The following is a 7,906-nucleotide window of genomic DNA, read 5'->3' as shown; positions in this document are numbered from 1 at the left end:
TGATCCACAAATGGAAGTCCCACCAGATATCCCTATTGGGCCGGATAGCGGCAATAAAGATGGTTGTCCTCCCAAAACTACTATACCTCTTCCAGACCCTCCCTGTCCCGGTCCCCTGCGCGCATCTTCGAACCCTACAAGCTGACCTCCTCCGGTACGTGTGGAACTACAAACGCCACAGGATCCCACGTTCGGTTATGACGGCATCACGAGCCGAGGGAGGTCTGGCCTTTCCAGACCTGGTCAAATACTACCAGGCCTCGCAGCTCCGGGCGGTGGCATCATGGTTCCCCCAGAAGTCTTACAATAGATGGACGGAGGTGGAAAAGATCTGGCTGGCGCCGATACACCCCAACAACCTCCTGTGGAACGCGGATGCGGCAGTGGAGCCCGGACGCTTACTGGGCTCCATGCGGCAGCTTCAAAGTACATGGAGGAGGCTAGCCCGAGACGGTCGACTTAGGTCCGATAGCTCCCTGCTGACCTCTTTCCTCTACAACCCTAAAGTACCGACCAGTCTCACCCACCAGATGTCCTGGCCCTGGGCTTCACGAGGCCTATTCCACTTTGGTCATTTAGTAGACCCCAGATCCCGCACCTTACACTCCTTCACTGATCTCCAAGCCAAGCATGACATTCCACGGCAAGCTTTTTTCAGCTACCTACAGATCAGGCACTACGCCCAAACAATCGCTCCCCGGCTCCTCTTCTCAAAACCGACCCCATTTGAGCGAATCATCCTCGAGGGCACTGCCCGAAGGGGTCTCATATCAGACATTTACCAAATCCTTAATGAATACCCCATACAAACCAAAGGTAAACATACATATATGCTCCGATGAGAGAAGGAGCTGGGGGAGGTACTCTCGGAGGACGAGTGGGGGGCGGTTTGGAGGCAGGCGGCCAAGAGTTCAATCTGCACCCTTTATAAGGAAAATATGTATAAAGTGCTGTTCTTTTGGTACCTGACCCCGGACGTCCTCCATAGGATCTACCCCTCCACCTCTGACCGATGCTGGCGCTGTGGCCAAGCCAAGGGCACACTGTTCCATATCTACTGGACGTGTCCCCTGATTGTCCCATTCTGGACTCAAACGCAAGAGCTCCTATCTCGCCTCCTGGAGGCGCCCATACCCTTCTCCCCGAAGCTGTTCTTGCTAGGCCTATCCCTCCCTCGCATAGCTAAACCCTACAAGAAACTGCTGAGACACATAACCACAGCTGCGAGGTGCTTGATAGCGCTTCATTGGAAGAAACCAACCCCCCCATCACAAGAAGCCCTCTATGCTAGGGTCAAAGATGTAGAACTCATGGAAAAAATGACGGCTAGGATCCAGGATAGGTTGGATGCCCATGATCTGGTCTGGGAGAGGTGGCACGTGGTGGAGGACCCGCCGTGAGTCGACAATAGGCCGCCAAGGTACGCTGCTCACCCTGACAATCTTGCCTGCCCCCCCCCCCCCCCCCCGTCTCTCCTGTCCCTTCTCCTCTTTACCTTTTTCCTTCTCGCTTCCCTCCCCGCCCTGTCCCCCCCTCCTCACCCCATTCCCTCCTTACATCCACCCCCTCTCTTTCCCTATTTCTTCTTTTCTTTACTCTTTCTTTGAGATCTCCAATTGGGTTACATGTCACTGATAGCAGACATAGATATGGAGCCACTGTGTAAGCCCACCTAGCTGGAATTTTGTATCTCCGCTCATCTTCTGTACTTGAACTGCTGCTATACTCTGTACTGAAATTTTTTTGAAAAATAAAAAATTGTTATTTGAAAAAAAAAAAACGTGCATGCAAAAGAAGCACCTGGAGCGCATCCGGATTGCGTTTCTATGGTATGAACTGGCCCTAAATAAATACAGTGGGGCAGATCCTCAAAGAAATTACGCCGGCGTATCTGTTGATCCGCCGCGTAATTTCAAATTTTGCGCGTCGTATCTTTGTTTTGGTATCCACCAAACAAGATACGACGGCAACTGTGTTAGATCCGACAGGCGTACGCCTTAGTACGCCGTCGGATCTAAGATGCAACTTTCCGGCGGCCGCTAGGAGGCGTTTCCGTCGTATTCCACGTCGAGTATGCAAATTAGCTATTTCCGATGATCCACGAACGTACGAGCGGGCGTCATTTCCGTTCGGCTTTTTCCGGCATATAGTCAAAGCTGCTATTATGAGGCGTACGCAATGTTAAGTATGGCCGTCGTTTCCGCGTCTAATTTTAAAAATTTTACGTTGTTTGCGTAAGTCGTCCGTGAATGGGGCTGGACGCCATTTACATTCACATCAAAACCAATGACGTCCTTGCGACGTCATTTAGCGCAATGCACGGCGGGAAATTTTAGGGACGGCGCATGCGCAGTTCGTTCGGCGCAGGGACACGCTCCATTTAAATGAAACACGCCCCCTACCCGCCGCATTTGAATTCCGCGCCTTACGCCGCGAGAGATACACTACGCCGCCGTAACTTACGGCGCAAATTCATTGAGGATTCAAACCAAAGCCAAGTAAGTTACGGCGGCGTAGCGTATCTCAGATACGCTGCACCGGTGAAGATCTTTGTGGATCTGCCCCAGTATATTTATACAAGGATGCAGAGGGCGAACCCCCGGCGCTCCCGGAGTGAGCGCTCCTTGTTGCGTCATCGAGTCCTAGACAATTATTTCTACAGATCAAAGGGTGACCATCCTCATTACCCAGCTACAATTACAATGTATCCACTGTCACTGTGTAACCTTATTATGTGAAAGGATTACATGAGAGGAAGTCAGTGTAACATTTATAACCATTTGCGAGATATCTAAAAAAAAAACGCAAGGACACCGCCTATCAGTACAAGTTAGAATGTATACCAAGGACCAAAGAAGAGATGTCTCATCTCAAAGAGACAGTAAAGAGGAGCAGATGTTGTTTGAAGGACGAAATTAACATCTGAACATCTGCGGAAAAAAAAAAAGGATATTGTATTTTGCCGTTAAAGTGATATTAACCACTTGCTTACTGGGCACTTATACCCCCCTTCCTGCCCAGGCAAAATTTCAGCTTTTGGCACTGCGTCGCTTTAACTGACAATTGCGCGGTCGTCCGACGTGGCTCCCAAACAAAATTGACGTACTTTTTTTTTTCCACAAATAGAGCTTTCTTTTGGTGGTATTTGATCACCTCTGCGGTTTTTATTTTTTGCTCTATAAACAAAAAAAAGAGCGTCAATTTTGAAAAAAAAAAAAACCACAATATTTTTTACTTTTTGCTATAATAAAATATCCCAATTTATTTATTTTTTTTATATATTTTTTTCTCAGCTTAGGCCAATACGTATTCTTCTACATATTTTTGGTAAGCGTTTATTGATTGGTTTGTGCAAAAGTTATAGCGCCTACAAAATAGGGGACAGAATGACATTTTAATTTTTTTTACTAGTAATGGCGGCGATCTGTGATTTTTATTGGGACTGCGACATTATGGCGGACACTTTTGAGGGACCATTCACATTTATACAGCGATCAGTGCTATAAATATGCACCGATTACTGTATAAATGTGACTGGCAGGGTAGGAGTTAACACTAAGGGGCGAGGAAGGGGTTAAAGGTGTTCCCTAGGAGTGATTCTTACTGTGGGGGGGGGACTGACTGAGGGAGGTGACAGATCCACGTCCTTGGCCGGTACCTGGCAGAAATCGCGGCAACCAGGCAAGCGCATTGGCACCTCAGTGACGCGGCGGGGGCACGCCCCCCAGTGGCCAGAGGAGCCAACGTCCTCCCGGCATTGTAGAGCCACATTGTGGCCGTCATAGTACAATGGCCCAGGCTCCAAGTTGTTAACCAATTGAGCTCTGGAATATTTACCCCCCCCCCTTCATGACCAAGTAATTTTTTTGTGATACGGCATGTTTTTCAAACTTGTTTACAAGTTAAAGAGGAGTGCTGCCGAATAAAAAAATATATGGACACTTACCTGTCCTGGGTGCCCGCCATGTAGGCACCCGAAGCCGATCTATCCCTCGGCTCTCGGGTGGAGGCGCCACCATCTTCGGTATAGGAATCAGGAAGTGAAGCGTTGTGGCTTTACTTCCTGGTTCTCTACCGCACGTGCGCAAGACGCGCTGCGCGATCCCACTGGTCCCTGCTGTTTTTTGGGACATGTGCATTTCCCAGAAGACAGTGGGGGGGGGGGGGCGCGGGAGGCGCCGGAAGTGGCGTAGATATCCGCGGACACTGTGGCAATCTATGCCCGGAAGTGGGAGCAAATACCCGGATTAGACAGGTATATATTTTTTTTTACTTTCTGCTATAAAACATAATAATAAAAAATAAACAAACACAAATTTCTCCATAAATGTAGGCCGATATGTATTCTGCCATATTTTTTGTTTTGAAATAAAAAAAAAATTCTGTGTGCAACAGCCACCCCACCCCCAATACTGAACTGAGCCCTATCTCGATCCAGCGATGTGCACAAGTGCCTCGGCTGTCTGGGACTCACCCTCCTTATTGTCCAGACACACAGCAGCGGCATCATTCCCCATAGCTGTCAAAGTCAGTTAGCCAATGAGGTGAGAGATAGAGGGGGGGGGGCATAGATCAGAAGGTGGCCATGTCAAATGATGTCATACATACATCCAAACAAAATTGACGTCCCTTTTTTCCCACAAATAGAACTTTCTTTTGGTGGTATTTGATCACCTCTGCGGTTTAAATTTTTTTATTTTTTGCGCTATAAACAAAAATAGAGCGACAATTTTGAAACAAATGCAACATTTTTTACTTTTTGCTATAATAAATATCCCCCAAAAAATAAAAATAATTTTTCCTCAGTTTAGACGGTTCGTATTCTTCTACATATTTTTGGTTAAAAAAAAAATAAAAAATAAAAATCGCAATAAACGTTTAATGATTGGTTTGCGCAAAAGTTTATAGCATTTACAAAAGAGGGGATAGTTTTATGGCATTTTTATTATTTTTTTTTTATTACTAGTAATGGTGGAGATCAGCGATTTTTTTCGTGACTGCGACATTACGGCGGACACATCGGACACTTTTGACATTTTTGGGACCATTGTCATTTTCACAGCGATCGGTGCTATAAAAATGCACTGGTTACTGTGAAAATGACACTGGCAGTGAAGGTCTTAACCACTAGGTGGCACTGTAGGGGTTAAGTGTTCCCTGCATTGTGTTTCTAACTGTAGGGGGGGATGGGCTCTGTGTCACATGACACTGATCTCTGCTCAGAGTACACCGAGAGCCGAGATCAGTGTCATTGTCCAGGGGCGGACCGACAACTCATGGGCCCCCCGGGAAATAGGATATTATGGGGCCCCCAGGCAATAGGATATTATGGGGCCCCCAGGCAATAGGATATTATGGGGCCCCCAGGCAATAGGATATTATGGGGCCACACAGTACACATATACACAGAATATACACACACTGAAAAGGTACTGGAGAAGCGTGGCAGCTATAATCTTAGGGTTTTTAGACCAAAATGATGTCAGTAAGGGACATTTCAGGGACAGATGTAAAACAAACAAAAAAACAAAAAACAAAACACAAATTTGTACATACTGTCCCTGGTTTTACTGAAGCTGGCAACCCTGATGGGCCCCCTAGTGGCACGGGGCCCTCGGGCAGTGCCCGAGTGCCCAAATGGTCAGTCCGCCCCTGTCATTGTCACTAGTCAGAGAGGGGAGATGCTTGTTTACACAAGCATCTCCCCGCTCTATACCTCCATGAGGCGATCGCGGGGATCCCCGCGGCAATTGAGACCCGCGGTCCAACTCACGGGAAAGGCAGCGTGCTCGCAACCACACGGCGGGCATTTAAGGGGCCACGTACAGGTACGTGATAATGTCTGTCCGTGCCATTCTGCCAACGTATATATGGCGTGGGCGGTCCTTAAGCGGTTAAGCACACCCTCCTGCATGCATACTTGAGCTAAGGGCAGGAAGTAAATATTACATGAATCATTTGCCCTTACTCAAGATGGCCATGGACAGAAACGCTAGGGGATGTCTTTCAAAGTGATTTCTCATCAAATAAATCATGGAGACACAAATGGATGAGGGGGGGGGGGGGGTTGCTTTAAATGTTAAAAATAAATTAAATAGCGTTTTTGGTGCTCAAATGCAGTGAAGATTCGCTTTAACCGCTTGGCAACCATATAACTTACATATATGGCGGCTCTAATGTGCAGGATCATGTACCTAGTACATGATCCTGCACTTCTGGGTCTGGGGCGCGCCCACGCCGGTGGCCCACTCCTGCTGTGATTATGTGGGGGGGGGGAGGGGAATAAATTTTATGGGGGGGGGGAGGACGTCAATGCAACATCGCACGACCGAGCAATTGTCAGTTAAAGCGACGCAGTGCCGAATCGCAAAAAGTGCTCTGGTCAGGAAGGGGGGGGGGAAATTCTTCCAGGGCTGAAGTGAAAAAAAAAAAAAAAAAATTGCATAAAAAGATTAAAAAGGCACGAGGGAGTGAAGTTCCTCTTTAAATTCCCCTTAAAGGAAAATAGAAAAGCAAGACGCTTTCAGAATATATTTTATATTCCACTTCAATTTTTATTTTTTTAGCTCTTTTTGAATAAATAGTTCTTTATATACAAAAAAGATGGTCATGTTAAAAAAAAGAAACAGTAGTAAAGATATTTACAGCATAACAAACCCAAGACAGCATCAGTGGATTCACCATAAAACAAAGTTAAAAGTTTAAAAGCTGAATTCGTTGCAGAGGTGTATATATATATTAAAGACATAATTATTGATACATTGTGTTTTTTTATGCAAGCTGGTATATTTACAGTGTATTTCTTGTCTAATGTTGCAGCCCAGGGATTGCCCACTTATCTCAATAAAAATGGGATATGGGCTGAGCTCTGTAGACTCATCAGGAACCATACACATTTTAAAATAAAAACAATTTTCAGTAAATACACATTACAGTAATACTATAATATTCCCATAAAAGCAATGTTGCTATGGCTATAGTTTATTATTTTTATTTTTTTAAGGTTAGCTCTGGGCAAAGGTTAAAAAAGTACCCCGTGTATAAAGAAACTAAGTATCCCAGAGAGTGTACAAAACAAAAAAACAAAAACAAAACAAAAAATAAAAAAACTGTTCAGGCTGCCATACTCGCCTTTTTCCCCCCCAGAGTTGCCCAGTGCAGTACTCAATTTTTGCCACAAGATGGCCTCAGTCTTCTGGGTTGAGTGACCCTGACCAAGTACAGTGAAACCTCGGACATGTTTTTTGAGCGTTTCGCAATACAAGCCATTTTAAAAAAAAATCTGATTCGATTTGTGAGCGTTGTCTCGCAAAACGAGCCGGATTCAAGCCGCTGGGGGTGTGCGGTACCGCATATGGCCAGAGGTACGGGGGCGCCGGGAACTCTGCGTTCCCGAGCATCTTAGGCGCCCCCCACTTCTGACCACATGCAGTACTGCATACACCAGCGCCCCCGCACCTCATTTTCGCTGTGAAAATGACAATGGTCCCAAAAATGTGTCAAAAGTTTCCGATGTGTCCGCCATAATGTCGCAATCACAAAAAAAATCGCCGCCACTAGTAGTAAAAAAAAAATATATATATATATTAATAAAAATGCCATAAAACTATCCCCTATTTTGTAAACGCTATAAATTTTGCGCAAACCAATCGATAAACGCTTATTGCGATTTTTTTTTTACCAAAAATAGGTAGAATACGTATCGGCCTAAACTGAGGGAAAAAAAATAATTTTTTTAGATCTTTTTTGGGGATATTTATTATAGCAAAAAATATTGCATTTTTTTCAAAATTGTCGCTCAATTTTTATTTATAGCGCAAAAAATTAAAAACCGCAGAGGTGATCAAATACCACCAAAAGAAAGCTCTATTTGTGAGAAAAAAGGGACGCCAATTTTGTTTGGAAG

Source organism: Rana temporaria, chromosome 7 (assembly GCF_905171775.1).
Source record: "Rana temporaria chromosome 7, aRanTem1.1, whole genome shotgun sequence".
NCBI lineage: Eukaryota > Metazoa > Chordata > Amphibia > Anura > Ranidae > Rana > Rana temporaria.
This window is presented reverse-complemented; position numbering follows the sequence as displayed.